General features: G+C 35.2%; 1 protein-coding gene across 8 annotated transcripts in view; it reads left to right on the forward strand.

Moving 5' to 3' along the window:
* Positions 1–27,660, forward strand: part of MGAT4C (MGAT4 family member C) — a 710,876-nt gene that overhangs the window by 47,271 nt on the left and 635,945 nt on the right. Inside the window, exon 1 of one of the 8 annotated variants that reach the window (XM_044228889.1) lies at positions 11,140–11,176. The exons of the other annotated variants lie outside the window; for them this stretch is intronic. The gene's annotated coding sequence lies outside the window, so the exon portion shown is untranslated. Of the gene's footprint in view, positions 1–11,139; positions 11,177–27,660 lie in introns of those variants that run through there. 8 annotated transcript variants of the gene reach the window in all.

The raw sequence follows: 27,660 nt of genomic DNA on the forward strand, positions 1-27,660 counted from the left end.
GTGATTAAGTTAAGGACCATAAGAGGGGACTTAGCCTACATCATCTGCATGGACACTAGGCGCAATCACATAGATCTTTATAAGAGAGAGCAAGAGCATCAAGAGACAAGGCAATGTCAAAATGGAAGCAGAGATTGGAGTGATGCACTTTGAAGATGGAGGAAGAGGACCCAGGTCAAGGGATATAGGTGGCCACTGGAAACTGAAAAGGGGCAAAGAACTGAATCACCCCTGAGAGCATCCAGAACAAAACAGTCTTGCCAAAACCTCACAACTCAGCTTTACTCTAGTGAAATTGATTTCAGATTTCTAACCTCCAGAAATACAACAGAATAAATCTGTATTATGTTAAGCAGCTGTTTGTGGTAATTTATTACAGTAGTAATAGGAAACTAATACACTCATGCTGACCCTTGATCCATGGAAACTGTGAAATAATAAATTTGCATTATTTTAAGCTACTAAATTGTAGTAGGTGTTATGCAGCAATAGAAAATAAATACAATTTCTTTGTAGATAATTGCAGCTATCCCACAATAATATTAAATCCCAAACTACCTCTGTACTTTCTCATATGACCCAAATTAACTAATATTCAAGCCAAACTAATCAAGTTACAGACCTCCAAAAACAACATGGTGCTGCTCTGCTTATACCATTCATCCAACAGAGCACAGTCTTTCCTTTTATTTTCTTTTGTTTAATGTTATCATTCCATTAGGACTCTCTTAATAGGTTCAGACTGTTATAACAAATTCCCTCAAACTGGGTAGATTAAATAACAAACATTTCTTTCTTATAATTCTGGAAGCTGAAGGTCCAAGATCACAATAGCAGCATGGTCAGATTCCAGTGAAGACCCTCTTCCTAATTTTTAAATGTCCATCTCCCTAGTTGTATCATCACACGGAGGAGAGAAAGGGCTAGCTATCTCTCTTCCTCTTGCTATAAGGACATGAATCCTATCATGAAAATTTACCCTTATGACCTAATTATTTCCTAAATGTCCTACCTTTTAATATCAACCTATTAGAATTTAGTGACCTTTGCATTTTGAAGGGACACAAATACGATATTCATAACAAAGCCATTTCTAAAGCCCAACTTTCCTAAAATGTTGAGCCGAAACCAGACATTTTTATAACTTTGAGATATTAGTGAATATAATAAATTACGTTTATTTCAAGTGTACAGTATGATAAGTTGTGGCATATTTATACACCTTTGAGAATACCACCCAAATTAAGATATTGGATATAACCATCACCCCCAAAAGTTACCTCATGCTCTTATGTAATCCTTCCCTACATATCTGTGCCCTGAACCCCCCTCCAAGGTAATCGCTGATCTGGGTCAATTAACTTTTCATTTTCTAGGGTTTTGTGTAAGTGGAATTATATACAATTTTTTGTCTGCCTTTTTTGCTCCAAGTAATTATTTTAAGATTCATTCATGTTATATTACAGTTCTCTCCCTAAACCTACTTTCAGCAAAATGTACCCAAACTCAGGGACTGTACCTAAATTCCCCTTTGGTATGGCCCGAACATACTCTCAGTAAGCAGAGGCACTGTGAGATTCAGCATTTTGTTTCTTACTACTTTCGGGGGGATGGAGGGGATAGTTGATACAATATTATATTGGTTTCATGTGTAGTTTCTTATTTCTCAGGGATCACTGTCCTTCCTTGCCTGAACTAGTGTCTTTGAAACGATGTGCAAATACTTTTTTTCCCTTTTCATACATTTTTTCGTTTGGTTGTTTCAGGCAAGAGAATACTTTATTACTCCATTTTGGATACCATTGGGAGTCTCAAACAGCTCTGAATTCTCATCGAATTTATTATTCGAATCACTCATTTTACATTTGCCATTTGCTATTTTGAAAAGATGCTTGCCTTTTCATCTATAAGCTAAGAAATATAAATAGGTTCTTATATTTCATTCTAAATCTGTCAACCGCATAGTGCTCTGCTCATTTTTTGTGTTCAGGGAATGTTGGGCCATGGTATCAGAACCATAAAATCAGTGCAGAGAAAGTGAGCTCTTGCAGAAGTTTATGATGTGATCCTCAGAGTTACTGATTTTGCCTAATAAAATATCTACCATTCATGGATTTGAGTATGATTCAACTTCTTTGTACTTGCCTCATTGCATTTATTTGAATTTGAAAATTTTAGTAATATGTAAATATGATTACATGCAGAAATCTCCAGAACCAGAGAACCTCTGAGTTTTGATTTTGTCACTTACCATCTGAATGAGTTGAGGAAATTTACTAAGTTTCTCTGTGCCTCAGTTTTCTTATCTATAAGGGAGAGGGCAAGTTAGTAAATGTAGTGATCTCAAAAAGCTGTCAGTGATTTAATGAGCTGATTAAAAAAAAAAGAGTAATGGAAAAAGTATAAAGAATTGTGCTAAATAAAAGTTATTTTTTTAAAGCACTTAGAAATAAAAAAGTGTACTACCTTTGTTTTCTAAGGTATGGCTTATCAAAATTCCTTTGATTCGTCTTTATCCAAATATATGTTTCTGTGATAACCTGCCAACTTGGTCTAGCAAAACCTTTAGTGGTATATGATTGCAAAACTTTATAGCAATTTATTTTTGTGACACCCATGTAAGAACCAAAGGAACCTTGGGTAATTGAAATGCGATTTGTTGAATTTCAGGAGAAGCTCATGATGTAAGATCTCAATCAACAGCTCAGCCACCTATCATAAGAAAAATGTAAAGTGTCCCATAAATTGTGCTCAATATAAAATGTTCTTTGGACACTTTTGAAAAGAAGCTGTTAGAGAAAGGCATTTTCTCACTTACTTTTCAGTTCACCCTGGGGATACTATATGTGGTATCCATTAGTTCCATAGTAACTGAATTTAAGAGGTTTTAAAAGTGACCAGATATGACCCATAGAGGACATAAGAATTTCAGCTGTTAAAATTGAGGTGAGGCTACGGTTTTAGCTGAATTGGAAACTGAATTACTACTTACTGTTAGACAGAATGGTTATTTTTAGTGCCTTGAGGTTAAAGTCAGTGGGAAGGCAAGAACAGGGTTATATTATATTGTAGGGAGCTGTCTCTACTGTGGCAGGTATACAGTTCCATTTGTGACCATCCTTCACATTTCTAAGCAAAAATATATATTCTAAGAAGAACGATAATCCAGATATAAAAATATTAAGCTGTATGCAGGTATTACCTAAAACTAGCATTTTCAAATCATTCTAGTAGCGTGAAGGAACAAAGTGTTCCAGTGGTATGGTTTAGAGAAAAGGGGATGAAGTAGACACAGATTCAGATCTCTACATTTACATGCATATGCATATAAAGACACCCTGTCAATACATTTAGTCTACCGTATTTCATTGCAAGTATTTATTTAAAAAATACTTTTCTTGTTTAAAATAGGATTAAAAGCCTCTGTTTCTCAGCACCTGTTCCCCTCAGTTGGGGAAAATATATGTTAGTACAATACACAAAATGCATTTTTAGGCAATTTTTGCATTTTTCATACAGAGTTTTTGAGAACTATTCTGATCATAACATAAATCAGTCAGCAACAGCACTTTTAAAATAATTTAGTTCAACTTGGTAAAGGCCTGTTAGGGTTACTATAAAATTGAAGTGAAGCTAACACTTGGGTTTTTGGAAACCTAATTACTACTTTGTTTTTAGAATATTTACTTTTCAGGCTGGTGAAGGTAAATCTGTAGAACTGCCAGAACTAAAGAGTTTTTTTTGAAACTGTCCTTATACTCTGTATTCCATACCAGTATATTACTCTTTCTTTTATGAACCTGAAGATATTTTGAAGAGTGTGGTGTAACAAAATAATAATATTGTTATAAGCTGTAAGGAAATTGTTGTTATTTCTGCTGACAGTATTTGAGGCTGAGTGAGTCATTTGGCTTTTTTAGTGTTAGAGCTTATTTTTTTTTTCTTTCTTTCTGTGGCAAGTAGTGATGATATGCTACTTAGTCTACTTGATGTAATGGCTGTTAAAATCACCTTAAACAAAATATGTGATAATGTTTGAAGGGATATCAAACTCCAATGGATATAAATCATTAGTGTGACTTGGAGAAGAACATTTATATATTGGGATGGCCTGAACTGTGTCCTCCTCAAAATTCAGATGTTCAAGTTCTAACCCCTAAAGTGATGATATTTAGAGATGGAGAATTTAGAAGGTAATTAGATTTAGATGAGGTCAAGAGGGTGGGACCCTCCTGATGGGATTAGTGCCCTTAAAGAAGAGAAATCAAGGGGCACCTGGGTGGCACAGTGGGTTAAAGCCTCTGCCTTCAGCTCAGGTCATGATCCCAGGGTCCTGGGATCGAGCCCCGCGTCAGGCTCTCTGCTCGGCAGGGAGCCTGCTTCCCCATCTCCCTCTGTCTGCCTCTCTGCCTACTTGTGATCTCTGTCTGTCAAATAAATAAATAAAATCTAAAAAAAAAAAAAAAAAGAAGAGACATGTTCTGTTCTTTACCTGGGTGCATTTGCACAAGGAAAGGCCATGTGAGCACATAGCAAGAAAAAATGATCTTCTGCAAGAAACAGTCCTTACCAGGAACCTAATCAGCCAGTACCTTGATCTTAGGTGTCTTAGCCACCAGGACTATGAGAAAAAATTTTAATGGGAGATAATTTTAATAAGACTTCCAGTCTATCATATTTATTATGGCAGCCTGAGCTAATACATATATTTTAATATTAGATGAAAAAAGGTTTTGAAACTTGTATTTTGTTATGGCATCCTGACTGGACTAATACATGTATTTTGAGATTAGAAGAAAAGAAACAAAGAAACAAATATGTGAAAATTATAAACCAGCCTTTAAATATTAGTTATTATTATCTAAAATATCATCTTGTAAATAATCCTTGAAGTATTAAAATATATGTTTTAAATTTTGTGGTGAAAATGTAGTAAAACAGTAGCACCAGTACATATTATATTAGTAATCATATCAGTCTATATTCTGTAGAGAACCAAAACTAATATGATATACATTGATATAAGTAGTGAGATTTGTTTTAAGGAATTAACTCAAGTAATTGTAGGGACTAGCAACTCTGAAATTAGTAATGCCAGCCAGCTGGCCAAAAGCTTGGACCAAGAGATGATGTTTCAGTCTGTCTTTTTTTTTTTTTTTTAAGATTTTTTTTATTTTTGTGTGTGAGAGAGAGAGAGACAGAAAGTACACAAGCAGCGGGAGCAGGAGAGGGAGAGAGAAGCAGGCTGTCCACTGAGCAGGGAGCCTGATGTAGGGCTCCATCCCAGGACCCCAGAATCATAGGATCATAATCCGAGCCAAAGGCATGTGCTTAACCAACTGAGCCACCCAGGTGCCCCTGATTTTGCAGTCTTGAGGCAGAGTTACTTCTTTTAAAACACCAGTTTTCTCTTTTAAGCTCTTCTAGTAGTTGGATAAGGTCCATACACATCATCCAGGGTAATATTTACTTAAATCAACTTAAAGTCAGCTGCTTATAGTGGTTAAATACATCTGCAAAATAACTTTACGGCAACATGTGAATTACTTTTTGATTGAATAACTGTGTACTATAGCCTGACCAAGTTGAATCATATAACTAACCATCATAGTGTTGTTGAAAATCACTTTAAGGAGACATACCATAAGTGAAGGACTAGGTTGAAGTCTAACTGGGTATACTAACAGCTAAAGAAAAATATATGCCAATTGCTATTGAGACTAATGTGGAAGCAAGGAAGCAGCATCACAGAAGAAAATACTGATAATACTCCTTTTAGTACTGGTTAGGGGAAAGGAGTTTGAGCAACCATACCACCCTGAATGTGCCCGATCTCGTCTGATCTCAGAAGCTAAGCAGGGCTGGGCCTGGTTATACTTGGATGGGAGACCACTAATTTTTAAATACTCCTAATGAAAATCTACCCTAAAATATAAATGGATACATAAGGCTCCTATGGCTCAATTCCATTAAACATGAAATCATTTGCCTATCTCTCCTTGTTCTAAGTTTTAGAAACAGATACAGGAATTTGGCTAAGTAGATTTTTTATAAGAAAGGTGTTTGCTTATCAATCTCCGATTCATGTGACTGACAGGTTTATTTATTTATTTATTTTTAAAGATTGTATTTATTTATGTATTTGACAGAGAGATCACAAGTAGGGAGAGCGGCAGGCAGGGAGAGAGGGGAAGCAGGCTCCTCACAGAGCAAAGAGAGAGCCTGGTGCCGGGCTCGATCCCAGGACCCCAGGATCATGACCTGAGCTGAAGGCAGAGGCCCCAACCCACTGAGCCACCCAGGCACCCCCCAGGTTTATTTTTCTTGTGCCTTTCATTGCCATTCTGATCGTGTGTTCATCTTTTAAACTGTTATTGAAGTATAATTGACATAAAATAAATGGCACATATTTAAAGTCTATAATTTGATAAGTTTTGCCATGTGTATACATCTATGAAACTGATATCACTATTAAGCTAATGGGTAGGTGTCTCACTCCCAAGTTTCCTCAGGCCCCTTTGTAATTTCTTCTCCCCCGTCCCCTCATTAATCTCTTCTGTCCCTGACAATCAGTGATCTACTATTTATCTGAAGGTGTTTGCCTTTTCTGTAGTTTTTTATAAATTATACAGAATGTTCTATTTTAGTCTATCTTCTTTTACTCAATATAATGACTTCGAAGTTCATCCATGTTGTTACATGTAGCAAGAATCCATTTATTTTTATTACTGAGACATATTCCACTCTGAGAAAATACTGCCATCTCTTTATCCATTGATCTATTGATAGTCATTTTGAAATTCAAAACTATTCTGGCTCAAAACTACTCTGGCTGGGGCTGGAATAGACTTGGTGAAGTTTGCAGGAAGAGCTAATTTTAGTAGAGCTAATTGTTCAGTAGTTTCCAGCTTTTCTTAGTCCTCTTTGATTGTGATCTGATTTTACATCTCCTTATGATATTAGCTCTTTCACAATGACCTCTACACACGTAACTCATTAATACTTCTTAAAAGTATGAGAGTATTGTCACAACAAATAAAGAAAAATAGATTACAGGGAAAATCCCATCACCATGTGGTTTGTAGGCTTTGTGGTATTTGGTTTCATTTGATATGTTGGACCTGGAATATTACAAGGATCAAATTTCCATAATGATTTGCTAGTTATCAAGCATCTCTCACCTAAATACCTTTGGGAGCCAGTCAAAAATGTAAAACATTAAATTATATCTAATTTAAAATGATCAAGAATAGTGGGGAGAGAGCATAGATCCTGCCTAATGATACTCAGATTAAGATAAGCAATGTGCAGTACAAACAAAAACATGTATTTGGGCCAAATCAGCCTCCTTGAGAATGGGACCTCTATGATAAAAATGATTCATAGTGATAGCTTTTTCAACTGAGCTATTACCTTCTTGGGAAATATGTTCCTATCCTATGAGCTTCTAATTCAGCTCTTGTGTAACGACTGCATTTGTATAGAGTTATAGAAACTTGTGTAAACCAAATTATTCTTTCTCTCTCTCCATAGACCTTTCTCAAGGCGGCTACTCATTTGTCAAATTTTGACAACATACACTCCATCTCCTTTTACTCATCTGGGAACCAGGGAGATAAAATCAATAGTCCAACAAATATGTTGATTCCTATCATGCTCTGATTGTATGCTAGGTATTCTGTGGGGTTGAAGATGACCGAAGTTGTTCCTGTAACTGAACTGAATAAGCTTTGATCATTACCATTCAATCTGGGTAAATTTATATTCTCAGTGGTTCTTAACATATATGTGATACAGTGGTACTAACTTTAATTTAAATCTCTGCTCTAGCTAAGTGAAACTCTGCTTACTGTAGGACAGTATTTTCTCAAATAGATATCTTTAGATTTTATTCAAGGAGAGTCATAGGTTTTGAATTTCATACTATTTAATATCCAAAAGTGATTTGAATTTTTTGCCATGCAACAGTGTTTTCCCAGCCAACTTACCCAAGAAATTTTATATAGAATCCATGCTTGTTTTGAATTATTTAGCTGATTTAAAAAGATCTAAGGTTGCCATTTTTTTAAGTCAAGAAACATTTTTAAAAGCTGATACTTTGCACTGTTTTTTCTTTATTCCCTTTTGTTACCCATTTTATGATCCTTTAAAGATAATGGTTTGTCTCTGAAAAGGAAAAATCACATCAGAAAAAAATCTACTACTTTGCATTCAGTGACAGCTACTATTTCTGTATAAAATAATTGAATGAAGACGTAGGTTTCACATCAGAAATCTTACCAAAGTGAAAGTTTCTATATAGTTTATGCAAACTAATACAATTTAAAAATTAACATGACAAAAGACTGATCATTTGGTAAAGTACTCCAGAGGTTGTACATTGTCAGGGATATTTCTATATAACATTAAAAGTAGAATAAAATATAAAAAGAATAGTCTATTACATAGAAGGATGGAATATAAGAAGTATCTGAGTATTGAGAAAATCTGCCATTCAAAGATATCTGATTGCTCTTAATATTTTTCTAATTATGTTTTCAGCTACTGTTGCTGACTAGATGATCTAAATTGAGAGAAGAGGCTTGGGGCAGGTTTAGGATGTCTAAACCAGATAGGATGAGTACCAGAATGAGTGGGTGAAAGAAAAAGAAAGCACTAAGTATCTGCTACTTTCTAAAGAAATTTAGAAGAAAAAAAAAAAGTTGAAGAAAGGTATATTTCCTTTTCAACTTAAAATTTATAATTAAATGCTCAACATTTTTGGGGCTCCTGGGAGGCTGTCGGTTAAGTGTCTGCCTTTGGGTCAGGTCATGATCCCAGGGTCCTGGGATGGAGCCCCCACGTTGGGCTCCCTGCCCTGCGGAGAGCCTGCTTTTCTCTCTCCCTGTGCCGAGCCCCCTGCTGTGTGTGCTCTCTCTCTCTCTCTCTCTCTCTGTCTGTCTGTCAAATAAATAAAATCTTGAAAAAAAAAAAAAAAACCACTCAACACATTTAATCATTAATAATTGTTTATGTGAACAACTGAACAAAAATGCTTTGGCTGAACTTCTTACTGATATCTTTAAAAAATTTAATTTTCTCCGTTTCCTGATCATTTTCTAAGATATGGCTGTGTAAATGCTGAGAAAAATATTCTGACTCGAATAACATTAAAATTCACATCTAATACCCCTTCAAGTCTCTAATACTCAGTAGTTGAATACCACTCCCTTTGGTATTCTCCTTTGGTTTTACATGAAATTATACAATATATTTCTGACCGTGACTATTCCTTCTCCTACTGTAACTTCAGTTCTGTTCTCAGGACTCCTTCTCTTCTTTCTACATTACTCCTTGGTACTCTCATTCAGTCGTTGCCTCATCTAGTGTCTTCATTCATATGATTCCCAAATGAAAAAGCCAGTTATCCTTGAAGAGATTGGCATGTTAAGAATGTGAACCAAAATCCCCACCAATTCAGTTTTCACTGAGGAACATAGACCTGGAAATAAAATGTTAAATTTCTGGCTCTTTGTCATCCTCCCAATTCCTATAATGATAAATTTCTGATCTTATCCAGAGGTTATGGCCCATGTCTAATGTTTGTAACATTTCTGATTCCCTATATTATCTGAAAGTGAGCTGATCCCAGTGTCTAGATTGAGTGTGCCTGATAGTCTTTAGTATTAGTGTTTAGTATATTAATAGATCAAAGTTAAACACTCTCTTATGAACTACAGAATGCTTGGTCGAAAGAAATTCGAGTATATTGAGGTCTCCTTAACCAAATACCCACTGACATATTGATAAATGAAATAGCAATGAGTAAGTAGTATATGGTTTGGATCCTGTTTGTTCCTATATCTCATAAGAATTGATGCTAATCAAAAGTTTTGGCCTTAATTGTGCTTGATAACTTAGGTATTGCAGAGCCTGTTATTAAAGACTTGACAATGCCCAATTCACTGTGTGGATAGGAGCTTTCCTTCTGCATTTGTCATTGTATTTTCTGCTATCCATTTCCTATGTGTGTGACCCAGGTCTGTGATCTCTCAAATTAAACATATCAACCACTTATTACCAGCTCTATTTTAATTTCCTTTCCAGCTACCACTTGAAGTACAAGACTGCTAGCAGGTTTTAATTTCATTTTAGGCATAAAAAGACATATCTGCATGATTAAAATGCCAGATAGCTATATAACTGTTATCAATTATATTAATTAAGGGAAAATTGTAGCAAAATCTGTTCTGAGAGAGGAAAAAAAGTATCACCCTGAAACCTTTATTAACACATAGATGGCCACAAACTATTGTGTTTTTCATAGTTTACTTGTGATTTGTCCAGTTTTAACATAAAAATTTTAGAGAACTTGGAAAAATGTATTTTTTTAGGAGAAATAATTGTGAAATTTGTAGCTGTGAACCTCATGAGTAGCTACTTTGATGCAAATTAAAACAACCTCCACACAAGTACAGGTGATGAAATAGCTGAATTGACTAATTGTTTTTAAATATAGGCCTAGTTGGACAGCCATTTACATTCTCTAACAAGCTACACAGTTCAGAAAGTTTTTAAGGCACTTAGGAAAATGAACCTTATGGCTCAACAGCATTTCTACTAATATCTAGAAAATTACAGTTTGAGTTTAAAATGATTATAGCTGTAAATCAGTATGTAAAGAGATTTTACATACATTACCTCATTTAATCCTGGCTGAAACCCTGCAAGATAGGGAGCATCAGAGGATGCTGTGAATTTATTAGCAGCTTGACTATGATCCCACAAATGGTATTGGAGTGCAGATTCAAAGTCAGGTTATCTACTTTCAAGTTTAGTGCCATCCTTATCCACCCATTTACGTGTAAGTATCTCATCTGAGTCAGTACCTGGTATGAAATATAATAGGTTGGGAACAGAGAGCACAATTCTGAATAGGTTGATGTTTTTGCCTCTAGCTAGCTTTGAATGTAGCAGGTGAGACAAACGTGTAATTAGTTCTTGTGATATTTTTAATGTGTCCTATCCAGAGTAAGTGTAAGATGCCTTGATAAGACTTAGGAAGAAGATGTAGTTTATTTTTTGGAGGAGGCACAGACAAAATATCCGAAATGATATTTGCTGGTCTTTCTGTAATTAGTTACATCTCTGGAGATGAAGGACTATTTCAGAAGAGGAGCCTATAGACATATCTAAGGTAAGAGAAAACATTGCTTACTAAGCGCACTGTGAGTAATTCACTGCTGATTGAAGTAGTTTAGTGTTTAAGTGAGAAATAGTCCACACTGAGGAGGCTCTCTAGCTTTCCTATGAACATTTGGAAATCTCTAGAGATTTTATTTTATTTTATTTATTTATTTTTTTAATGTCATGATGACTGAGGAAAAGCATTACCAAGATCTGGTAGATATGGGACAAGATTTCACTGCAGAGGTTTCTAGCACGGTGGGTGACTTTCTCACCCTAAAATGATTATTGTGCTCTCCTGAGAAACACAGACGGCAGACCATGAACAGCCTTATGGGATATACTGAGACATTTGGACTCTCTTTGGAGGTACTTTTCTGGGCCACTAAGGGGTTGTAAGCAAAAGAGTGGACATGGTAAGATTTCTTCTTTAAAAAGATCCCTCTTGTGCTCGCTTCGGCAGCACATATACTAAAAAGATCCCTCTAGTTGCCTTGTGGAAAGTGAGTTAGAGAGTTTGCAAGTAGACACTAACACCGTAAGTTCATGCTCTGCCTTGCAACAGGCAAGTCTAAGAGAGCAGTAACAATTTGGCCAGGCTTGAGAGAACTTCCATGCACTGACTCTTCCTACTAGAAAATGTGGGTGTTAGTTCCCCTGAACAGACTGAATGAGAGAGGGGGGGAAAGTGTGCTGGAAGAACAAACCCCCTATTAGCCCCTATAGCAGGCTCGAGCAAAGGCCATTCATTCCAAAGAACAGTGAGAGTGACGTGCTCTTTGCCAAGGAATAGATGGCTTTACGATTCTGCCACATTAAAATATTTTTTTCTAAAGATACATGAATCAAATCCTTATTTAGTTTAACTTTCTGAAGTTGGATTTCTGTTTCTGCAACTGAAAGAAATCCTCATTGATTCATATGGGGATATTCAGTCATGACATATCTGATTCTGACGCATTACCAGACAATGTTCTATTTATATTTTAGTACTTTTATGAAAAAGAAGATTCTTTCATAGAGCCAGATTTTTTCATTCATTAATTCATCTGTGTATGCATGCATCAATCCATTTAGTCGTCATTATTCAAGAGACATGTCCAGCAGGCATTGATTAAACACTGGAGAGGAAAAGAAATTGCTGTTGAGAGTTTGGTCTTAGAGACAGATCTCTGGAATTCACCTATTTTTTCTTCATATTTCCCGGAGTAATTGTATCATTTTGTTCATACTTTTTTTGAAACTCATCGGTATTGTAAGAACCTATGCCTATTGTATTGTGAAGCTTGGACTTCAAAATCAGAAGTAGAAATGCAAAGCATAAATTACATTCATAATAGTATGTGAATATCTTCTGAAACAGGTACTTTATACCAAATATCTCTTTAGTTCTTCAAGATACTTTGATTACACTGAAAAAGGAAATTTCTTTATTCTCCAGATACAAACTGCTTCATTTATGTGCTCATTTAGAATCTGAATATATATGCCTTTCTTTGTACAATTTAGGTATTCTAGAAATTTTAAAACTTGGGATGTCTTCAGTAGGTGGTGAAGAGCCTTTTAAAAACATTTTTATTTTACACAGGTGTAACACAGGTGGTACGCCCTTTCCTCTCTGCCCCATAGGGTGTAGCTCTAACTACCCTCTAGGGAAGAGAAGGTTGGGTGAACAGCCTTAATATTTCTCCAGCTCAGTAATTACCTGCAGGAACATTCTCTTCACTGCTCAGGAGTTCTTAAGGGAAGTGCAGCCTGATGCATACAGAATGACCTTGCATCATGGTTCTTCTACGTGTCACTTCAGCCTCTTCCCCAAACCTTATACACATGTGTAGCCGATTATGTTTTACCTCCCCCCCCAACGCCCTTAATTGAAGGATTCAAGTTTCTGTCATGAAATTGTACATACTCTGGTGGAAGGGCCTCAGATATGGTGCCCTGACATAGCTACTTTGTTCTTAGTGACACATGTAGAGGATAGTTTTCACTAATGGAATCTCAGGGGATTCCTGCAAAGACACACTATCATCCATACTTAGATTAATAACACTGGTTTTATTATATTCAGAATATCCTGGGTTTCATAATAAAGTTTACATCAAAAATGAATGATGAGAGAGGCAGAATTCTTCCATTGGGGATTTAGATGAACTAAAATCTATTTTGGATCTGGATGGGTTGAAGATGAGGGACAGATTTAGATTCTCTTGCTTCTGCTTTGAAACACTGGATAGGTATGTTAGATTCAGTGTTTACTCATCCAGGTTTACTTTTCACCTTTCTCCACCCTGCACTGGCACCACAAGACCAATGTTTACTAACTTCATCAGTGGCTTTTTCTTTCCTCCCAGCTTCCTGTTGAGTCTGGCTAATGGAAGTTGTAATGGAAAGAGATTTGTGAGGGGGAGATTGAAGTTGCAGTATTCACTTCTGCAACTGTCTCTCTGCTAAGGGATAGACTGCCCTTTTTCTGAGTTACTCTACTGAAGTCCATAGTTACTATTGAACAGTACTGTCTTGTAGCTACAGCACCAGCTTTGGTGCCCTCCCTACATTCTATACATTTTCCCACCCTCACCTTTTTAGGACAAATGATGTTGATGACTTCCTGTGGTTGCTAAACTCAGAGCAATTCAACATGCTTTAATAGCTTACTTTAAACTTGCTCTCATATTTATTAACTGTCCCTGCATTAAGGTCTCCTAAATTACTGCCTTTAAGTGTGCCTTTTTCTTCCTGTTGTGATCTTTGCTGATGCTAATGTTTATACTACTTAGCTATTAGTAGAGGGAAAAAAAAAAAAAGAAAAAAAAAAAAAGGAAGAAGAAATGGACCACCCATAGCTGGGAAAAGTAGAAGTGAATCTAATTTCAGACCTGTCAAATTTCAGATGTCTGACTAATACTCCTATAGAATTGGAAGTGAAAAGAGGTATCTGGGATGGATATTTGATTTGGAAATCTAATGAAGTTTATAAATTTGGTAAAATCTGGGTTTCATTTAACACTAAAAATAAAGAAATCCATTGATTATTTTCTCTGTGCTTCCATCCTTGTGAGCCTTTATTTTATGTAAAGAGCAGATTAGAAAAGCAGGAGCTTCAGGGACTCAGAAATGTAACATAGTCACAAAACTTATGTGAAAACTGCAATATCTCATCTTGTGGCAGTAATTCCCAGCCATTTCATCAAATATAAAATATTTTTTTCCAGGGGAAGCTCATCTTCCTCTGAAGCATATTTACTCTTCAAACATAGAATACATTCACAACATAAATTATTAAGTCACTGACTTAAACACTGACTGAGTGTTACAATTTTAGGCAATATATAATTGAATAATATGCTTTCTTTGTATATAACATGACTCTAATATTAAAATTTTAAAAGTTTTATGGCTATTTCTCAATTTCTTTATGAAGAAATATTTCTTGTATCAACTCTACATGGTACTTATGGCATCTAAATGGAAGCCAGAAAGTATCTGAGAATGACACCTATTTACATAAAATATGATATTAATGCATTATATCAATTATATAATGATTTTATGTATTATTTATTATAATACAATATTTGTTATCATTGAATTCTTCCCTTAAGTGGTAATTTATGTATTTATAAGTAAAATGTTACACCTTTCACTCTTTGAGACATTCTTAAAATATCTTTAATGTTTCATAACCTTGATTTTGAGAATAATTCATCACCTGTGAACACTACTCAGGAGGGAAGATTTAAGACACGATGCTGCTTTTACTATTAATAATCTTCCAAAGTGTTAACTGTCTTTCTGTATTTCTTATAGTCTTATTAAAGGCTTTGAATATATGCTTATAATACATGCTAGGGAATATTAGTTTTCTGCTATGTTACTGTTGCATAATAGCCTCCCCAGAAACTCAATGGCTTAGAATAATTATTTATTTAAACCTCAGTGGTCTACAGGTCAGCTAATCTCAGCTAGGATATTTTAATCTAAACTTAAGACCACAGGTTTCTGATCATGTATTTTCATTCTGGTAGGCTGGCTGAAACACAAATGGCTAATGGTGGTATGGCATTTTTAAGGAATAGGGGGGAAACAGAAATGCATAATGCCACTCTGTTAAGGCTTCAACTCAGAAATGGCACCCTGTCATTTTTCCATTGGTTAAATCAAGTCACATGACAATGTTTAAAATTAATTACTTATGGAAGTCTACTCCATAAATACCAAGCCTTGGGGAGGCAGGAGGAAACGAAGAATTTATTGATAAATCCTATAATCTACCAATATCACTTGCAAAGAGACATGTGTTCTCAGTTGGTTTTGATCAGCCAGTATTTATTATGCTTTTGTTGGATTCAGAAAATTCATACAGGAGAGTGTACCTTAAATGTAGAAGGAGACCCAAATACACAAACATGGATACAAATAAAGTCAGAATAAGACCTAAGAACCATAGATTAACTATTTCTGTTAACTATCAATGCCAAATAAATGGATAGACCTGACAAAATTAAAAAAAAAAAATCTAATATGTGAAGATCATTTTTTAAAAATGTGATATAGAAAAGATTTTAATGGATGCTATTATACTGGTTTACTTTTAAATATGCAGCTGAAAAATGATGAAAGAATTAAGCCAACCCTCTTGCTTGTGGTTAGTTCCCTATTATATTTTGTAATCTGAAGGGACATTTTATTGAAAAGGAGACTCTCTGAATTGGAAGAGCCCTTAAATGACGCAAGAACCTCAGGAAATTGTATAGGAATAAAATTAAGATGAATCATTGTACACAGGCAAAGCCATTCTTGTGTTTATTAAATTTCTGAAAATTTCCTGGATACTTTCTATACATGAGTTCAAGGACTGTTCCTGGATGATCATTTTGTATTCTGAGTTAAAAAAAGTTTTATTTTGCCTATAATATAGGCAAAATAAGAGAGAAAAAAAGAAAGTTTTCTTTGCCTATAATATAGCACAGTGTTCAAGTGTTCTTTACTTTTTAGGTATTTTAAATGGTACCAATAAAGCACATTGGTTTGCTAGTTTTTAACTCAATATTTCTAAAACCTAACGACAGAGAAATTTGACAGTTGTATTTTTGGGACACTCATTGCAATGGTTTTTAAAAAAATTATTTATTCAATATTTGTTTTTCTTAGTTACTGTTGTGCACAAAGTAAGAATGTGGTTTTTTTTATGAAGAGAAATATGTTCTATAACTTCAAAAGATAAAAGACTATACATTTTTTATGAAATGTCTATGAATGATAACTTAGAACAACCTGAAATAAAATCATATATTAAAATATATTATGGGACGCCTGGGTGGCGCAGTTGGTTAAACGACTGCCTCCGGCTCAGGGCGTGATCCTGGAGTCCCGGGATCGAGTCCCACATCGGGCTCCCAGCTCCATGGGGAGTCTGCTTCTCCCTCTGACCTTCTCCTCGCTCATGCTCTCTCTCACTGTCTCTCTCTCTCAAATAAATAAAATAAAAAAATCTTAAAAAAAAAAAAATAAAATAAAATATATTATGAAACTCTTTTAAATATCATTTATATTAAATGGTTTCTGGAGGCAGTAATCTTCACTCAAGAACTATGTGGATCCAAATAACAAGTCCCAAGTTTATGTGTCAAAATTACTTGTTTTGACATAAAGCATTTAGAAATAAAATCAGACTGATATGTCTTTCTGAAGGAAAATTGTTCTATGGAAGACCATCAAGACTGAAGTTTTTGTGAAAACTTCTAAAAGCTAAGAAGCCTAATATAGGAATGTTAACAAAACACGCATTAACTTTCCATGGTATAGACAAAATACTGCAGGAGATCCACTGTGCAAGTATACTCATACACATCTGAACTGAAAAATCAGGGAAGAAAGTATTAAAATTTCAAAATACACATTTAAAAAAATTCAATGCTATTTTAATAAATACATCATCTATTTTGTTTCTGATTAATAAAAGCTTATGTTTAGTCTTTCAATTTTTTTTCAGTTAAAAACTAATTTTAAGGAATCATTTCCTTCCATTTTTCTTCGAAATTTTCTACTAGAAGTCTGTACTCTATTACCAGTCCCAATTTCCCACTCCTCAGTCCCTGGCAACCAGCATTCTGTTGCCATTCTCTGTTTCTCTGAGTTGGACTTTTCTATGAGTTGGAAGAGTTTCCAATATTGTCTGTAATAATTTGGAAAGGAATAATGAAGGCCTCTTACTAAAAATGGAAGTGAACATTTTGCTTCAAATACCTTTGTAATTTCAAAAATAATTGTTGTGAATCAATTAATAGTTTTGTAACTGGAGGTAAAAATTGGTGCTTCTTATTGTCCTTAGAGAAGCCTTTTAGCTATGGATAGTTCATAAGGAATATTATATTAGGAATGGACTCTTTCAATTTAGAGAAATATCTGTATTTCACCTTATATAAATATATAACAAGAAGAATGTAGATTTTATAAATTTGAATGTTATTAAAAGAATGTTTTAAATTTCCATATCTAAAAATATGCATTTTTAGTTATTGTATTTTTAGCTTGCTTGCTCGCTTCCTTCCTTCCTTTCTAAGTATGGTTGACACACAGTATTGCATTAATTTCAGGGGTATGACATAGTGATTTAATAAGTCTGCTTGTTATGCTATGCTCATTGAAAATGTAGCTACTACATGATCACCATACAATGTTATTATAATACTACTTATTAAATTTAAAGTTGGGTTTGAAAAATATGTGTTTAAATTTGGAAGTTACTCTTTAACCATGGATAAAATATATATTTGTGATTATACTATCATATTCTGAAAAAGAACACAAAAATTTGCAGTTGTTTGCTTTGTACTTAGGTTTATATCATTTATAGGTTATTTGTTTTCTGAAAGATTTTTGTCTCAATCATAAGATTTATTTTGTTGTACACAGGGAGCATAGCTCAATTAAAAATCTTTGTTGGCTTTTTTTTTCTTAATCCATCTTAAGGAGATTAATAGAGCTACCATGATGACAATAATAACTGAAATTTGTTGAATGCTTACTATATACCAAGTATCTCCCTTGAAACACAATACATAGAAACCTTTAATACACAACTGAGCATAATTTCTTAATTTTATCTTTTCTCCCTTGGCTTTAGATGTGGATAGACATTTAATAAAATTTTATAATGAAAGGGCTTCCACAATCTTTTATCTTAAACTCTTCATTTTTAGAGGTAAGAATTCTAAGAATCTAATGTTATGGCATGCTAGAAATTCACCTTGAAAGACCTAATGAATAAATTCAGTCTTTTTTTAAAAAAATTTGTTTAAGAATTGAGATCCACAAAAGTGGGTATCACTTTCTTTCTTTTTTTTTTTTTTTAAAGATTTTATTTATTTGAGAGAGAGAGCGCGTGAGCATGAAAGGGGCAAGGGGCAGAGGGAGAAGCCGGCTCCCTGATGAGCAGAGGGCCCGATGTGGGACTTGATCCTGGGACTACCAGGATCATGACCTGAGCTGAAGGCAGTTGCTTAACCAACTGAGCCACCCAGGTGCCCGGGGTATCACATTCTTAACACCAGTTCTATTAGTAATCAAATCTGAAATTTTATTGGTATAGAACTTGACTTCCAAGAGGAGTAACATAATTGAAAAATAATAACACAGTTCTTGTAGAAGTTTGCTTAACGTATAGTGAGTTTCAAACTTGACACTGATTATAAAATGGAACAAGTGACATTATTCATTTATTCAACAAATATTTATTGAGGAGCTGTTGTGTGTACAGGCTCTGTGACCCATTAGTAAACAAAACAGACAAAATCCCTGCCTTCATGAAGACGTTTATTCTAGTGGGGAAACAAAAATAAACAAGAAACAGTGGAATCTATTCCTTATGTGAAGCAGTGGTAAGTTCTAACGGAAAAAAAAAAAGGCAAGATAAGGGGATATTAAGTGTAGGAGATGGTATAACAGTTCTAGTTAAAGTAGGCTGGAATGTCTCACTGACAATGTGATTTTTAAAAATAAAGATCTGAAGGAAATGCAGAGGCGTGTAGGAAGAGCATCCCCAGCAAGGGGAACAGAAAGGGTAGAGACTTTTACGTGGGTGTGTCGCTGGCAGGTTCGAAAATTATGAAGGAGGAATAGGAGATGACTAAAGGATGTTGAGGGAGATGAGGTCCATGAAGGAGCAGGGAATCAGATTATAAATGGTTTTACAGATCAAGTTGAAGATTTTAACACTCATGTTGAAAGAGAAAACAATGATCAGTTGAAGATTTTTCAGTAAGGTCATTTAGGGGAATCAAGTAGCGTGATATGGTTCAAAGACTAAATCTTATAGTTCACATTATTTATGTGTTAGATATTTTAAAAGCATAAAAGGGGGCGCCTGGGTGGCTCAGTGGGTTAAGCCGCTGCCTTCGGCTCAGGTCATGATCTCAGGGTCCTGGGATCAAGTCCCGCATCGGGCTCTCTGCTCAGCAGGGAGCCTGCTTGCCTCTCTCTGTCTGCCTCTCCGTCTACTTGTGATTTCTCTCTGTCAGGTGAATAAATAAAATCTTTTAAAAAAAAGAAAAAGCAAAAAAGACAGAACAAGGAAGTAGACTGAGGAAAGATAGCCAGAAAAGTAGAAGGAAAACCAGGCTTGTGTATATTAGAAAAGAGGCCAAATAAAATATTTTGAGTTAGAGAGAATGATCTATGATTCCACCTGCTTCTGATACATCCAAAAAAATAAAAGGATTGGCTATTGGACTTAGCAGTGTGGAGATCAATAGTGACAAAAAAATGAGCAGTTTTGTTGGAGTTGTGGCAATAAATATATGATGTAGTAGGTTTGAGAAAAAATAGGAAGAAGGACATTCAAAGAATCAAGAATAGGGAGCTATTTCAAGTAGTTTTACTTTATACTTAGAAGAATAAGGTGATAGCTGCAAGGAGAAATGATATCAATATAGTCTCTTTTAATAAGATGAACAACATAACTGCATGTTATTTTGATACTAACAGTCATATACCAGTTGATGGGGAATATTTGATAAAGAAAGGCAAAATGAAAATTGCTGTGGCAATGTCTTTGAGAAAGAACAGGGAGATGAACCTGTGTACATAATGGAAAATTCACACTTAGTTGGAGTGCAGTCCATTCTCATGATAGAAAGAAAGTTAGAATACTCAAGTACAAATACAGGAAAATAGATGTGTTGGGGGAGGTGGTGGTTGGAATTTCTCTCCTGACTGCTTTATTTCTTCAGTGAAATAAGAAGAATGGTCACTAACTGAGAGAGGGAGAAGTAATGTTTGAAGCAGAAGGACCTAGAACAATAAAATCTTACAGTAGAGTAAAAGAGTGAATGAACTATAAAAATACAGTATGAGTTAGTGCATGTAAGTTTAAAACTAGTCCAGATGGTTTGGGGTTTCTTCCAGGCTGGTATGATGGAGCAGGTTTAGATGTGCAGCTGGTGGAGATTTAGATTTAACTGTAATTGTGGTTTAGCTAAGAGAATAAACAAATATGACAGAAAACAAAAGAGCTGATGTTGCATATAAGTGAGAGATTTTATCATAACAATTAAACTTAAGCTTAATAGTAAGAGAAGTGTGGTGTTGTACCAGGGGTGAGCGATAAGGAAATATACTAAGGTCTCACTGGCTTCAAAGCACTGTTGGAGTTGGGCCTTTAGAGGGATTGAGCTGGAAAAAAAAGAACGTTGTAGTATTAGACATGCTTGAAATTGAGGTTTGGGGAGAGTGGCAGTGATTAGTAACAACAAAGGCATGGGTAGGATCACAGAAGTGCATTTTGAAGTTAGGGTGGGGACCAAGATGGTCAAGAAAAATGGAAAGGTCTAGGTCTTAGACTCTGGACTTTGAGTTCTCTGCTGAAGAAGCAGTTTTGGAGATATTTGCAGTGAACCAGGAGCTAATATTTCAAAGAACAGAGGGAGGAGACCTGGGAGACAACAACAGCCAAGGAGATGTTTTATAGAGAAAGAAATTCATTTGTATGGAATAGGGTAATGAATAAAGAAAGGGTACCTACTGTACGTTGAGTCCCAGGCTTATTAGGTTTACAGAAGAAGCAGTATCATCAGGAAGGAACCAGATTTAAGTTAGGACAAGACGGTGAGAGAGACATTCAAAGAAGAGATTGAAGACATAGTCAGTTTTGCTAATGATTAAACTTGAGAGAAAAAGGAAAAACTATGGATGTTATATGGATAAATCAAATTCAGAAGAGATCTTCTAGTCGGAAGAGACTTCAAAGATGATATAATCTATTCTTTTATATCTTGAAGGCTCTTCATAATATAACTAATACTTCTCCCATCTATTTGAGTTTTTTCTGTGACTGGCTTCTTACAAGGAAGCCTATTCCAAAAAGGAGATACTTTCTATCTTCAAAGATACTTCCATTTGCCTGAAAACTCAATAAAATATATACAACACAAATTCCTTATAATAAGGACTCTCCCTTGCTTCCTCTCTCTGCTTCCTCTATCACATTCAAACTCTCTGGTTTGCCTGCTGTTTTCCCTCGTCCTTTTCTGAGACTGGACATTTATAGATCTCCTATTAACTTGTTTCAAATCACTGATAATTTCATCAGCTGACCACCCTAACAGCTACCACCATTTCAATGAGTACCTTCAACAGTACCTTTTCATTTCACTGAGAAGGTACCCAGTTCTTTGATCCCTAGTTGCTTCACTATTGATTAGCTGCCTCTACTCTCACATTATTCCTCCATACCCATCTTCTCTTTCTGGTCATATCATATTTACTAGTAGTCCTTTAAAAAATAGTCTTGATCTCACACATACCTGTCAAGAGTGTAACTATGGACAATTCCCTCTCTATGCTTATATCCCAAAAGCCAAGCATCAAATAATAGGTTGGAAGTACTGTTGTTTCACATTCACCACACTCAAGTTGGCTTTCCACAATGCAGTCAAGAAACTGTTTCTCCAGAAAGTTTACTCTACTTATCTCCACAATAAAATCACATTTTAGCCATCTGCTTAAATCATTCATTACTTCTTTCTTCTATCTACTAATCTCAGTGTATGGCTTCATTTCCAACCAGAAAGAATGCATTAGACAGTAACTACTTAATCTTTTTGCTACTATATCTAAAAATTAACCTGCTGCCTCCCCTTCTCATGACCATGAAGAAAGTGTTATTCTAATCCAAATCCAGTCCCTTCATTTGTGCTTCTTTGCTCCTCCTGCACTTTTCTAGCTTTTCTGTCTCCTGCCTCTCAGCATCTTGATTTCTAGCACATACCCTCTTTGATCAGTCAAACATGATCTAGTATCTATAATCTTAAATAAAGCAAGAAAAGCCTTGGCTTGACCTCATACATCTTTTTAGCTATGACTTTTAACTCTTTTGTTTCCTATATCCTTTCATTACCAGCTTTTCAAGAGAATTTGTTTGTGTGTGTGTGTGTGTGTGTGTCTGTGTGTGTTTGTTTTATTTATACTATTTCAACTTTCTCATCTTCCATTTGATTTTCCATTCTTACCATTCTAGGGTTCTGCTTACAGGGTTATCAATTAGTAACATGTTTTCTATCCTAATTTATTTGTCAAATATTTTACATAATTGAGTAGTATTTTCTTCCTGTGGAGATCAAGAGGATGTTTTGTGGTTATATATTCTCAGGCTCTAAAATTCAAGTGATGACAATATGATAATTATTCTAATTTTATTTTTTCTTATAACTACAATTAGTTTTTGAGTTCCCATTCTGCTTGGTAGTAAAACAAAGGTAACCAAATCAATTCTAAGTAAATTTATTTGCTTGAAAGTATTGTCAGGCTTGGGTTTTCAGTCAAATCAAAATTGGCTTGCCCCGCCCCCTCTTCTTTTCTTTCTGGATTGGTTTAATTTCTGAAGTCTATATAATGCAGTAATATCAGATGGCGAGGCATCTGGGCTTCATGCTTCCTTTGTCCTAGACTGACATCTATTGCCATGTACAAGCATGTCCCGTGTCCCCACCACATTGGCATCTGTTGAGGTTTCTGTATTCCCACCTAATTCTTGACAGACATCCTTACACTGCTCTTTGTTGTAATTTTCTCTCATTATGACCATGGATCCCTTCAACATCTGCCTGCTTTCTCTCTCTCGGCCAGGTGTCTTGTTGTCAGAGGCAAAAGGAAATCCTGTTGCTTGCTCTTGGTGCCCAGGGACCACATGAGACTTGCTATGGCTGTCTTGTGTCTTTTCCCTTTTCAAGAGCAAAGAGACATTCTCAGCCCTCTGGATTCACTTTTACCTAGGTTACTAGAGAATCCTTAAAAGCTGTCTTTTCACATTGTCCTGGAAAGGATTAGGGTAAATGTATCCTTTATTCGTGGGTCCCCAAACTGTGAATAGTTTTTTTTTAATACCCATTTTAATTTTTACTGATTTAAGAACAGAAAAGACAGTGCATTAAGCTTTTCCTTAGGTCCCACTGGGATCTAAAGGATTCTCTCAAACACATTGTTTAACTTTTCTCTTTACCCAAAGGAGTAATTATTATTCAAATGAGGGGGAAGAACAATTTAATGTTTCCATTTTTCCAACTCTTTGTTATATCAGTAATATAGCTTTTGTTAAAATTATAACCATAGATTTAGCATATCTGCTTTTAGGTCTCTGTTTTCATTCATCCCAGCCAGCTGGGCTGGGGGAAAAAAAGGACCACATATTCAAGGTGAAGATAGTTGAAGAAGATTAGAGAGAGATTTGCATTTCTCCAGTAGAGCAGAATTAGTGGCTGGCCCATCTCTTTGGGGAAATATTATAAATGCTGACTAGATTAACATATTTAAATGTATTGATGAACTGAGTAGAAAGTAAGGAATACTCTGAAGCAAAACTAAATGAAAGGGGAAAATGAAAAGTAAGAAGCAAGATGTTGATCCTACCTTCCATCTTGAGAGCAATTGCAAATTCTAGTGAACTTGAGTATTAGTTTTCATAGATTTGCAGAGCATGGAGAATAGGTAAGTCAAGTGCTTTCTTAAATTAAGAAGGCTAAAAGACTATAATCCCATCATAAAGCTGGATCCAGCAAATTGACTAGTCACTTGATATAAGTGTAAAAACTATGTAAAAGTACATTCACTGAGGGTTTTATAAGTGAGATATTCCTATCTTAAATCTTAGTGCTGAATAAGAGGGAAAATACTTCTAGCTAAAAACTAAATAACCCTTATATTGGATTATAGCCTGAATTTGCCTTGCTTAGGTGATGTGAAACACTTTAATGCAACACTACAGTTTAAAGTGGCCTTAGGTTGGTATAACCCCTCAGTCACCCAGCAGAAATAACTGTGAACTTGCTCTGAAAGAAACTATCTTTAGTCCAAGCCACAAATAAGTCCCCCAAGTAAAATGTTAAGAAATACAAAATTATAATAAAAAAGCACAGAACACCCAAAGAAGTAAAACACCACAGCCAGAATCACCAAAAATGAGTCAGAATCTCAAAACTGAACATACAAAATAAAATTGTTACATGGGTTGGGTAAATAATATACTGAGAAGAAGATGGGGTGCCTGGGTGGCTCAGTCAGTTAAGCATCTGCCTTCAGCTCAGGTTATGATCCCAAGGTCCTGAGATGGAGCCCTGAGTCAGGCTTCCTGCTCAGCAGAGTCTGCTTCTCCCTCTTCCTCGTCCCTCCTCCTTCCTCTGCTTGTGTTCTCTCTCTGAAATAAATAAATAAAATCTTTAAAAAAATATAAAGTACTGAAAGGAGAAAATGGAAGGAGAATATTAAAGAGACCAGAAAGACTTAGCTAAAGAATCGAAAGTTTGATTTGATATTGAAACTATTTTTTAGGTCAGGGTCTCTGGAAACAGACTCTGAGATACATATTTACATGCAGGAAGTTTACTTGAGTGTGTTCTTAGGGAAACAACAACAACAACAACACCCCCCACCCCAAAACCCTACAAGGGTGGTAAGAGAAGCCTGATTAGGTGATGCAGTTGCAACAGTAGCCTCAGCTTATGCTATCATAAACTCTAGACCTACTCATTCCTAAAATTAACTACTCAAAGCCAGACACATTCTTAGTGTTTCTATTTTCGGAACAGCAGCCATCCTACAGATAGAATATGAGGTTAGAAGGTGAAAATGAGATCACAGGGATGAAAATTTCTTAGAAACTGAAAGTTCTGCACACATGGTTATCATGACCATCTATCCAGGAATCAAAAGTACAGACACTGGAGTCAGAGAATTTCAATTCACTTCTGACTCTGACACTCACTAGCTGCTAGACTGAAAGCAAATTGCTCTGTCTCTCGTTTCCTCAGTTTTCTCATACGTAAGTGAAATGTATAAAAATTACTTTGTAGGATTGTTGAGGAGAGGAGCATAACTGAAGAATAAGTGTAACACTTATTATACAATAATAGTTTAGTCAATATCCTCTGATACAATAAAAATACCATTAAAAAAGGAGAGGAGGATTATAACCATGATCCCTAACTTAGCATCTGCCTCAACTTTTCTATATTTACTCTGATGTATTATTTTAATTCCCTTTCCCTAAGACACTTTCTTTTTTTTTTTTTTTATATTTTATTTATTTATTTGACAGAGAGAGATCACAAGTAGGCAGAGAGGCAGGCAGAGAGAGAGGAGGAAGCAGGCTCCCTGCTGAGCAGAGAGCCCGATGCGGGACTCGATCCCAGGACCCTGAGATCATGACCTGAGCCGAAGGCAGTGGCTTAACCCACTGAGCCACCCAGGCGCCCCCCTAAGACACTTTCTGACCATAGCATACGCAGAATCTAATTCCCACTCCAAAAACAAAACAGTATCTTACGAAGGTTTGCTTTCCTGAAATATATGCCTTCTAAAATCCCAGGAGGACTCTTTCTCTGAGTTTTTCTACACTTTTACAGAGTAAAATTGGCCATCTTACTTATGTTATGACAGCATATCACGTATTTGCAGAGTGATACTATCTTTTGGGGCTAAGTGTTTTAGAATAGCATAATTCCTTTTATCTTACTCCTACATTGACAAAACAAGTATAGGTTACGGCATTGAGATTTTTATTGGCAGAAGCATTCACTATTAAATAACAATGAAAAATATGTTTTTATCTGTGCCCTAAAAAGACCATATATAATTTTTTTTCTTGCATTTATTTGTTTTCCTACCCTTAGAATGAGTGAGGTACAATTGTTTCACTAAAGTAAAGTCCCTTCATTCTGGCCCTTTGAAAAGAGTGAAATTACTGCTAATTTTTATGGTTGAAATTTCCAGCCTACCCAGTAGAATGGGAATATATCTCATATGGAAGTTTCCATCTCATATGGGAGAAATCCATAGGATCTCTTTACAGCAATAAACAAGTACTTCATTTTATTCTTTATGTTTGACCAGATTTATCCTCTTCTTCTTTAAAGAAAATCTGGGGCAAGTTGGCTCCTACGATAAGCTGTCAAGATGAAAAATCCACACTGTAATGTCAATTTGCAATGCTTGTGGTTCAAAGGATATTTATGGCACATGTGATTTATTTTTCAATCACCTAAGATTTAACAAAGAAACTATATCATGATTAATCTGAAAAAATCTGAGAGGTAATTTATTTTTACAAATTCTGGTTGAACAGCAACAGCATGTCATTTCTAAAGGTGCTATTAGGAACAACAATAGCACACCAGCTATTGAAGTATGTATAGACTGAATATTTTAAATTGCAAAGAAAACAAAAGGCAACACCTGAGGAAAATCTAACATAGACATTCTACTGTCATTTTGGAGGATTGCTTTCATGGATATTAGATAGGTGAAAGTGACGTATAATATCTTTTCAGGACTTTTACTATTTTTTCAAATGCATGTCATCTTCGTAAATCTTTCTAACATGATAATTTTAACACAGATTTTATTTCATTAATAAAATTGACAAAAAATTAATTCATTGGGGTGAACATTCAACAGTGTTGGAACAGCTTCTATGTTTCAAATGCTCTTATTCTTGATTCTAGCAGATGACTTCTTGTACTTCTTAGCATCAACTTTGGAAAAAATCTACTTTAGAATTAATCTCCTAATATTCACTTTCAGCTGTATTCTATTCAGGATTAAACCTTACAGACCTGCCTTCTGCTGAGTAAGTCCTTGGCTTTCTTACTTACACAATTTTATTTTCTTAATGATAACATCTATCATTGCAAATTGCACCTGACATAAATTCTCCTTAAGGTCTTTCTCCTTGTTCCCCTGCAAAACGGATTTAGTCTTTGTTTTACAAATAATTGACAGTTCTTGTTAAAGTACATTATTCTATTACTAAAAAAATTACATAAACTAATCATTTTTGTTCTTTTGTTACAACTATAGAAACAGTAAATAATTAGATATATTTGAATGGATATTGAAATATCTAAGGTACAGTATTAAAAAAAGTTATTTTGAAAATAGTGTACTTTATTACTATAGTTGTCTAAACAAATATGTTTGTTCCTTAGATAACAATGTTAAAAC

The sequence above is a fragment of the Neovison vison genome, chromosome 12 (assembly GCF_020171115.1).
Source record: "Neovison vison isolate M4711 chromosome 12, ASM_NN_V1, whole genome shotgun sequence".
Classification (NCBI taxonomy): Eukaryota; Metazoa; Chordata; class Mammalia; order Carnivora; family Mustelidae; genus Neogale; species Neogale vison.